The sequence below is a fragment of the Marmota marmota genome, unplaced genomic scaffold (assembly GCF_001458135.2).
Source record: "Marmota marmota marmota unplaced genomic scaffold, marMar, whole genome shotgun sequence".
Lineage (NCBI taxonomy): Eukaryota > Metazoa > Chordata > Mammalia > Rodentia > Sciuridae > Marmota > Marmota marmota.
Genome location: NW_025999932.1, coordinates 972,012 through 981,312, shown reverse-complemented (window position 1 = coordinate 981,312; position 9,301 = coordinate 972,012). Strand labels below are relative to the sequence as shown.

Below are 9,301 nucleotides of genomic sequence, written 5' to 3'. Positions count from 1 at the left end.
GGGCGGGGGCGGGGGGTCGGACGCGGGTTGGGAGGCGCTGCTGCCCTGCTTTTCAGAAGAGACGCCGAGGCTTGCTTCCTAGTCCTGGGAGCACGGCAGTGGCCAGCACTTGAGAGAGAAGACCTCGCCCCAGGCCTGGAGGACAAGGCCGTGGAGGCCAGACCTGCCTGGGGCGAGAGGGTGTGTCATCACGAGGACAAGCAACAAGGGGATCGGGAGCGCTGGCCGGGTTCCCGGTGCCAGACCTCAGGGGGCTCCTGCCACTGAGCAGTCCAGGAAGGAGATGCCAATACTGTCCCCAGCGGGTGAAGCGGCAGTGGGGCTCTGGAAGGCTGAGGGACGCACTGTGGGGCTACAGTCCCTCTGCCTGGCCGCAGCCAGCACCTTGCCTTCTCCTCCTCTCTGGGCTCCAGCGAGTCCGGCCTGGAGGGAGCGAGAGGTGGTGCCAGAGACCAGGTCAGGCTGCATGGTATGCCCTGGTGACGTGGCCTGGCTTGGTGGCAGTGGCAGTGGGCAAGTTCGTGTTGAGCAGTGGTGCTAGGAAGGACACAACCAGGCACCCAAGGCCCAGCTGCCATCCAGCAAGCAGGGAGCTCCGACATTGGGGCTCCCCATCCGGAAAACAGGAGCACCAGGCCCTGACGGGAGCTGTGGCCAGTCTGCAGGAGGAAACACCGCTCCTGGTGGGCACTGGTTCTTGCCCAGCTGGCTGAGCAGAGCAAGCAGCTCACTGTCTGCCCCTGAGCGAGCCGGAGTGGCTGTCTGCTAATGCAGCTTCCTCCAGGTCCAGGCCTTCTCCCAGATGCTCCCGGGCCAGGTTCTGAGGAGCCAGCACTGTCCCAGTCGCTAAGGTTTGTACACCCTTGGTGCCCAGGGACAGAGGAGTGGATAAATAAAAGGCAGCATACATATATAGTGGAGTATTAGTCAGCCATAAAGAAGAATGACATCCTGCCATTTGCAGCAAAACAGACGGCACCAGAAGACATTGTGTCAAGGGAAATGAGACCGGCATAGAAAGACACTACTGTGCACTGTCTCTCAGGCGTGGAAGCTCAAAAAGTCGACCTGAAAGTGGAATAGTGATCACCAGGCACTGGAAGGGTGTCGGGGAGGTGGAACGAGGGCCCGGATCTGATTGCACTGCTGTATGCATGCATGGAGATCTCACCCCAAATCCTATCAACACGTTACAATGACTGCACACTAACAAAGCAAGTTTTCTTCTGCATGAGCTTAGTTCTTCCGAAGTGAACTCAGGATGATTGGACATCGACATACTCCTTTCTCTCTGGTTCTGAAACTACCGAATATTTCTTTCTAGATTGATGTGGTAAAAAATATGTAACCTAACACCACTTTAACCACCTTGAAGTTCAGTGGCATCAGGCACATTCACACTATTTCACAACTCATACGACAGAACATCGGAAAACAGGCAGGCAGGCAGGGCCACAGGCTCCAGAAAAGGGCTTTATAAATACAGAGGCCACTGCATGAAATCAACCCTAGAAACATCCCGAACATCCCAGAAAAAGGGAGGCAGGGAGGCCGAATGGAGGTTCAAACCTAAGGGCCAAAGGAACAGAGCCAACCAGAATGTTCTGGTTTGAACCCAAGGCACTTTTCTAGTACCTAACACAGTAGTGACCAGTGCCCCTACCTGGTACCCGGTGACCCTCTAGATGAGACCCGGGGGCACCCTGCTCTGGGTCCTCTCACAGGGAGCTCTGTTTCTCACTTGAATCCTGCTCCTTTCACTCTCACCCGTCTGTTGTCTGTGGATTTCATTCTTTGAACTTGTGAGACAGAAACGGGCAGTAGGCTGCTGGGGTCTGCTGCCGTCCTGGGGGCGTGGCCTGCCCTGGAGGGCTGTGGCCTCCTCTGTGGTGGCAGCAGAGAAGAACCTGCTTTCCAGCTGCAACCTGCAGAGCTGGGCTGGTGGTCACTCTCCTGCTGTGATCAGCACTTAGCTCTAGAGCAGGCTCTCAGGGGCGGAGGGCTGTGGCGTGGGCAGACCTGCCTGCTGGCAGAGCAGAGAACCAGGTTCATCCCAAACCTCGGCCTCGCGACCAGCAGCGCCATCCATCTCTAGGACTGGTCTGTCTTTTCCAGCTGAAGCCGTTTCCCCTTAAACACTAGCTGTGGCTGCTCCCCCACCCACTCCTCCCCCTTCCACGGAGAGGTGCAGCGGGGGGACCCCATGACAGTGCTCCATGGTACTTTTCCTCCACTCTAGGCTTATTTCACTTAGCACAGTGTTTTCAAAATCATTACTATTTTTACATATGTTTTGCCCTTTTGAGTACATTTAGATGATTTTCAGTTAAAACTGATAGAATAGTCTTATAAATTACAACAGATGAAAGATATTTTAGGGGAAAACATTTTATCTCCCTACAGGACAGGAAGCTTTCTATAAAGTAGGCGTAGACAGAACATTTCAAAGTGGGTTATATAAAAACCAGTGACCTGATCACGGAAAGCTGCGAAGTGCCGTGAACAATGTTGGATTTCTAGTTATCGTCGACTTTCAGAGGGCCAGTCATTGCATTTCCTTGGCTGAAGAGGAGTAGCATCGGTCTATATTAAAATTACTGTTCAAATAAATAAGTATTACAAATTGCTTTCATTATTTTATTGGTAATTTTAAGCATCAGAGAACCTGCTTTATTTTTTTCTGAAAGAAAACTGGAATTAAAATCATTGATTCTTTAGAGAAACAGAACAAGAGAGAAGGGCGTGTAAGCAATAAATAAGAAAAGAGGGAGACTTCTTAGCCCACATCCTTTCAGCTCACCCTGGGGGGCTCAGCTGGGGTCAGGCGCCCCCTTTTCCTGGTTACCCACCAGAGGGCATGGCAGGGCGCCCTCTCACCCAGGAATGCCTCCTCAGGAGGAAACAGGACTCAGATTCTCCTGAGACTCGTTCCCGACCCACATCTCAATGGCCAAAGGAAGAACTTCAAGAAGAAAAAGGTTCCGAGAGTAAGTTTCAGCGGAGACATGAAATGAAAGAATGTGTGCTCTCTTGAGAGGGTGGTCAGGGTAGTGGACACAAGAGCCCTGGCCACCAAACAGGAGAGGGACTGGAATCGGGACTTGGCTGTGTTCATGGTCGAGCTGGAGCGTCGTGCGGATGAACTCTGCTTTTTCTGTGAGACTGGCACTCACGACACCCATATATTTTGGAGTAGGAATCACAATGAGACATGACCTGTTCCACGAGAGGTCCTGGCCCACCTGACTCTTCACCATGTGCTGGGCAGGTCAGTGCACAAGGCGCCATGCGGTGCCCCAGGAGTGAGGATCAGCTGTGGTCATCCTCAGCAAGTTCTCTCCCACCGGGAGGCAGACACACACCCAGACTCACAGTCTCAAACCTGCTGCACCTGGGAGCTTCTAAAAGTCCTGTGTTTGGGTCCCACTCCACAGCAATTGAACCAAACGCCTGGGGAGGCACACATCCTTACTGTCCTTAAGTAGCTTTAATCTACAGCCAGGGTTTAGAAATGTTGGTTTGAACAAATAGCTAAGCTTTACTTAGTGAGCTCATTGAAAGGGCGTGTGAGAACGTGTGACACAATAACCGGGATGACCAACTTGAATGAGGACAGGTCTACTTTGGCTCACGGTTTCAGAGGCTTCGTCCACAGTGGCCTGGCCCCCAGGCAGAACATCAGAGTGGGGAATGTGTGGTGGGGCGGAGCTGGCGGCACAGCTGGTAGGCAAGGAGAGGCAGGAAGGGCCGGGGTCCCCAGAGCCCCCTGAAGGCACGTCTCCGATGACCTCACCTCCTAAGGTCCACCAGCTCTAGCAGCACCAGCAGCTGGGGACCAGCTCTTCCATATGTGGGCTTTTGGCGAACACTTAAGATCCAAATATCCTGTCCTGTCCCCCAAGGACTCAAGTCCATCTCACAGTGCAAAATGCGTCCAATCCACCTCTGAGAGCCCACGTTAGCAGTTTCAGCATGGCTCATAGCCGTACGCCCCTGGAAAAAATAAATAACTTACAAAATTCCAACACACAGTGGTACAGGTTAAGCATTCCCATTCCAGAAGGGACAAACAGGGTATCAGAAAGCAAGACCAAAATAATCAGGGAAAAAGTTAAATACTGTAGCTCCATGTCTGCATCTGGGATGCACATGGAGGTATGGTGTGGGCCCCACAGGCTTGGGCAGCGCTGCCGCTGTGACCTTGCCCTGGCAGCCCACATGGCCACTCCTGGCCTGGCTCTGCCCCCTGTCTGTGGCTTTCCTTGGCAGATGCCCCATGTTCCCGCATCTTCAATTTCTTGGGGTCTCAGCTGAAGCTGCAGCTTTACTCCTGTGGTGCCACACATGGCCCTCCAGGGCTGCCTGCAGGGACTCCAGCCCTGCCACCTGCTGCCTGGCCTCCCAGACCTGCCTTTGGAATCAGTGGAAACCTCCAGGACCCTGTAACCCCAGGACCCACTTAGCATGCCTGTAGAACTAGCACCGCAGGATGAGTCCAAGGTCTGCCACTGGCTCAAACAATGGCTAGGCCCCCTTGGTCCATGGCTGCCGTGGCCCCTGAGTGCCTGAATGACTGAGCATGATGACATGGGTCCTGGGAAAACAACTCCCCAGGCAGCCACTGCAAGTAGAGCACCCCAGGGCTCTCTTCCAACTTCTCGCCTTTACACTGTTGAGCTTGCAATGTGAGGTGGTCACTGGTCACTGAGATGTGCTCCAGCCAGCTTCTCCCATTCTCTTGGTGCAGACTACTTGGTTTTGTTTTGTCTGTTTTTTTTGTTTGTTTTTTTACTGGTGCTAATCTCTTTAACAACCATACCCTCCCTGGCCACAACTCTATATGTGTCCCCTTTCTAGTCAAACTTCAAGGTTTTCAAAACTTCTCACTGTCTTTTGCTCTAGATTCTCACTTTAAATATGGCTAAAAGCAGTCCATCAATGTCCATGCTGCAGCCTGGACACTGTGCTGCCTTGAAATGTTCTCCACCAGATAAACCAGTCCATCACCTTCACCTTTAAACTCAGACTCACACAAAGTCTCAGGGCATGGACAAAATATAGGCAAGTTCTTTGCCGGAATGTGGCCTGAATGTTCTCTACTCCAATTCCCAGTGGAGTCCTCCTTCCCTTCTGACACCTCATGAGCAGTCTTTACTATCTGCTAATCTCCAGTCAGAATTGCCTACTAGCTCTGTTTACAGCACTCCAAGCTTTCTCTAGGCTTTATCTCTAAATGTTTGGAAATTTCGCCCCAAAACCAATTACAAAGTCTTATGAACCACATTCAGGGATGGTCAAGCAATGACCCTATTCTGCGTGCCAAGTCTCTGTGCTAGTCAAATTCCATTGCTGTGACAAAGTACTGAAGAAAACCCATTTATAAGGAGGAAGGTCTATTTTGGCTCAGTTTCAGAGGTTCCGGCCCCTGGTTGCTTGGCCCTGTGGTGAGGCGGAGCATCATGGCTGTGTTCCTGAAACCAGGTTCACTTAGTCACCACTTAAAAAGGTCAGCTACTCAAGGACAACTTGCAAGGAAAAAAGGTCTAGTTGGAAAGCCAGCCCCTGAAGAATGTCAGAGGCCATCACCAACAAAGATCCTCCCAGGGAACTCAGGGCACAAAGGGCCTTTATAGGGAGGGGGAGGCGGGCAATGGGCGGGAAGCGTGGGCTGAGTGCGGCCTTTGTCATCCAGGGCCGTTGGCTCTCCTCTTCTGCCAGAGTATTCTTAAGATCACAAGGGGCTTTTGTCTCCAGGCCGTCTCTACAATTCTTTAGATAAACACATCATTTCCCTGCAAGTTAAACATTACTTTGATTTTTTTTTTTTTTTTTTAGTTGTAGGTGGACGGAATACCTTTATTTTGTTTGTTTATTTTTATTGGTGCTGGGATCAAACCCAGGGCCTCATGCATGCTAGGAAAGCACTCTACCACTGAGCCCCAGCCCCAGCCCCTACTTAACTTAATTAAAGTGCAAGCCATTGGGTCCTTGGCCCACACTCTGATGTCACCTGAAGAGCATCAGGTGCTTGGTCCAGTAAATCTAGGGGAAAGTTACTGGTTAGTAAGTTTTATGACTGTCTTCTGAGCTCCCCTCGAAGGAAGACCCACCCTGTGGCTACCCCTCAAGATAAAGAAGGCGTCTTTCCCTGGAGAACAGGAGGATGGCGAAGGGTGAGTTTTACCCACTAGGTGGCTTTGGCCAGAGGTGTCATCGACAGGCCAGCGGGAGACTAAAATATATTGCTCAATCGTGTGACCTTTAGATCAGTGATGTTAAAAGAACTAAAACCAAGCAAAGAAAGCAGGTGAGGGGCACCTGAGATGCAAACCTTGCCAGGGAGGGGTCACTAATGGCAACCAGAGGAAGGAGAGGGCATTAACGTGTGACCAGAAAGGGTGGAGAGGGACTCGTGGAATAAACAGGGTGGGGAAGAGTCCAGGCAAAAAAGGTGGCGGGTGGAGGCTCAGAGGGAAGGACAGGAAATATGGCTTCTCCCACGAAGAACCCTGGACCAGGCCCCGCAGGTGGACTGCGGAAGTGGCCCAGGTCAGGCATGCACAGAGGACCCCAGGAGGGGCGGCCCAGCTCCTGATGCCAGGGATGGCTGTTCCCACTACCAGCTAGTAATTCACACCTGTCTTTTTTACTTTCAGTCGTCAGCCTAGCCTCAGGTCTATGGCTTTTTATTTTTAAAATTTGTTCTAATTAGTTACACATGTGTTTGAGGTCTCAATGGCAACAATTGTTTGAACTGTCCTTATGGGAAGACTCTATACCCCCTTAACCCTTATTTCCCCAAAGCCTTTGTTTTTATCTAAGTTGCCCGAGGCAGAGGGGACGGGTGGGGCGAGGGCTTACATGCACAGGTGTGGGTGTGGGAAAGGTGCAGCCCAAGCACCAGCTGCAAACACACACCCACCCACCCGGTCCTTCATAAGGCTTGGGGTCTGTGTCCTACCCATCAACACCTCCTCCTCAGCCAGCACATGGCCCCGGGAGGCAGGCACATGGTTGGAGTCAGGGTGGGTCCTAACTACCTAAGGCAAATTGTAAGACAACCTCGCCCCCTCTGACACTCACTAGCTCAGTGTGGTGCTGGACTCAGGCATGGGTCAGCCACCTCCTGGACCCTGCCACCTGGGGACCCCTGGCTAGGAGCCCATCAGGCTTTTCCTGGTTCATCACGATGGAGCTTTTCTTTCTGCAAAGGTATGAGTGAAGCAACACCCAGGACCTGGAGTCCCCAGGGGTCCTTTACTGTGGCGAGTGCCAGCATGTGCCCTATTGTTGAAGCCAGGCCACGGCATCATTTCCAGAGACCACTGTCCAAGTCCTCCCACTCCTGTCTACACAAGGCCTCTTTCCACTGAGAAGAGACATCTACTTCCCCTGCCCAGGAGTCTGGCCGGGCTGTGGACTCCCATTCACCAGCAGACTGTGGCAAAAGTAACGCCCTGGGGCCTCTGAGCCAGACCTCCTATGTCCACTTCAACCCTCTGGGGTCCAGCTGTCATGGAAAGCAGCTCCGATAGACCACTGACTTATGAGCAACCGTGTGAAAAGAGGGAGGCAGGCCTGCTCCCACCATCCACCCACCTGCTGAGAAAGTCCTCTGGATGCAGCAGCACTCTCAATGCCCCAACCTCAGGGAGCAGAAGACCAGGACGCCCATCCAGATCTGCAGAGAGGACAACTGTGGTCTCAGTGGCTATGTTGTGGAGGTCTGTGGCCCAGCAAGGGTGAACCGGTTCACAGCTGAGCTGGACTTCCTGCTGTTTTAATAGAGAGAATCCTAACAGATGTGTTCTCATAGGTTTCAAGTTAAGATGCTGACTTGCTGCAACTCAACTGGTTCAAATTAAGACAGGCACTACTGTCATAACAGGAAATTCCAGGTTAGGGCAGCAGCAGGGTGGCTCATGGCCTGGTGGTGACATCAGCACCCATGCTTTTTCCATGCTGCTATCCCTAGAGCAGAGATGCTCCTCAGCTACCCCTCTCATGTCTGCAAGAAGGCTGCAAGGCACCAGATATCACCTCCAAATACCACCAGCCAGCAGGGAGAGTGGAACGTCCCCTCTACTCCTGTTTGAGGAGGAAGTCATTTCCAAATGACCCACAGCAGGCTTCCTCTCAGAATTCCTCAGCGAGGCTGTTTTAAGCCAATCACTGGGAAAAGAATGCAGTTACCAAGACCAGCTGAGCCAGAGTTCACCCACCACACAGGGTGGAGACAGGTTAGACAGGAAGGAAGGAAGGCATTCCTGGCACCATGGAAAATAACCAACTCTGAACAAGACAGGTGCCGCCGAGAGACATGGAGCCCTTCTCGGTGGCCTTGTATAACGCCTGCTGCCCACAAACCTCACAGTGTGCAAGGCAGGAGGGACCATGAGCGGGAGTGTGGGCATGGGCTGAGGAACACCAGAGTGCCATACCTAGGGACCTGCAGCAGTGCAAGCCTTAGAGACATGGACACCTCTGTCTTCCCCAGAGCCAGGCATGAGTTGAGGCCCCCCAGACCAGGTGGCCTCAACACTCACACTGCCAGGCCAGGGCAAGGCCAGCAGGGACTGGGGAGAAGGGCCCCGGCCTTGCCTTCTGTCCTCAGTCTACTGCTGTTGCCTCTGCAGGTGGAGCCACTCGTGGGGGCCATCTGCCTCCTGGACACAGAGCCTGGCAGAGGGGGGCAGAGACTGGAGCTGGATGGAAGACGGAAAATCAGCAGTTGGCCCCCAAAGGAGCGTTTTACAGTGCAGTCACTATTATTGTGCACCAGCCCTCGCTCCCAGCCACGAGGTCTAACCAGAAAGGAGGCCAGTACCACTCTGTTGGGTCAGTGAGACACGCTCACTCTGAGCCGTAAGCCCCACACGCGGCTCTTGCCAGCTCTTCCGAGGCTGCTGAAGGGTGCTGTCAGCCTCCGGTTCCACCACCCACTGTGCGGGAGCAGGGGGCCTGGAAACGGAGTCCAGGAGTTAAGTCACGCCTTAAGTCAAGCCGTCTGCTAGCGAAGGGCCCAGTGGGCCAGGAGGGTGCGAGCCGCATTCCCAGGAATCGCTCTTCTAGTACACTCCACTGGCCAGCTTCTGGCCTTCAGGGACGGCCCTGCCCGGGAAGGTGGAGGCCGGTCCTGACCCTCCCACCCGATCCAAGCCGTGGCCGACGGCCACAGTCTGCGCCTAGCCGGGGCGGGCCTAGGGATCCGCTGCGGTTCCGGGGCGCGGTCCCCAGGGGGGCGACCTGCCCGGGCTCGCGCGGCCCCTGCGCAGCACCGAGGAAGCGGCGTCCCCCTTCT

The 9,301-nt window shown here is 53.5% G+C and overlaps 2 long non-coding RNA genes across 2 annotated transcripts in view; one reads left to right on the top strand and one right to left on the bottom strand.

Moving 5' to 3' along the window:
• Nucleotides 1-3,779, top strand: part of LOC125616012 — a 299,348-nt gene extending 295,569 nt beyond the window's left edge. Inside the window, exon 3 of the long non-coding RNA XR_007346606.1 lies at nt 3,656-3,779. This is a non-coding gene — a long non-coding RNA (uncharacterized LOC125616012). The remainder of the gene's footprint in view (nt 1-3,655) is intronic.
• On the bottom strand, nt 2,624-9,295 carry LOC107140887. The gene is made up of 3 exons (XR_007346605.1): nt 8,547-9,295; nt 7,600-7,775; nt 2,624-3,993 (listed from the first exon to the last, which is right to left on the bottom strand). It is a non-coding gene; the product is annotated as an uncharacterized LOC107140887 (long non-coding RNA).
• Nucleotides 9,296-9,301: the final 6 nt, after the last annotated feature.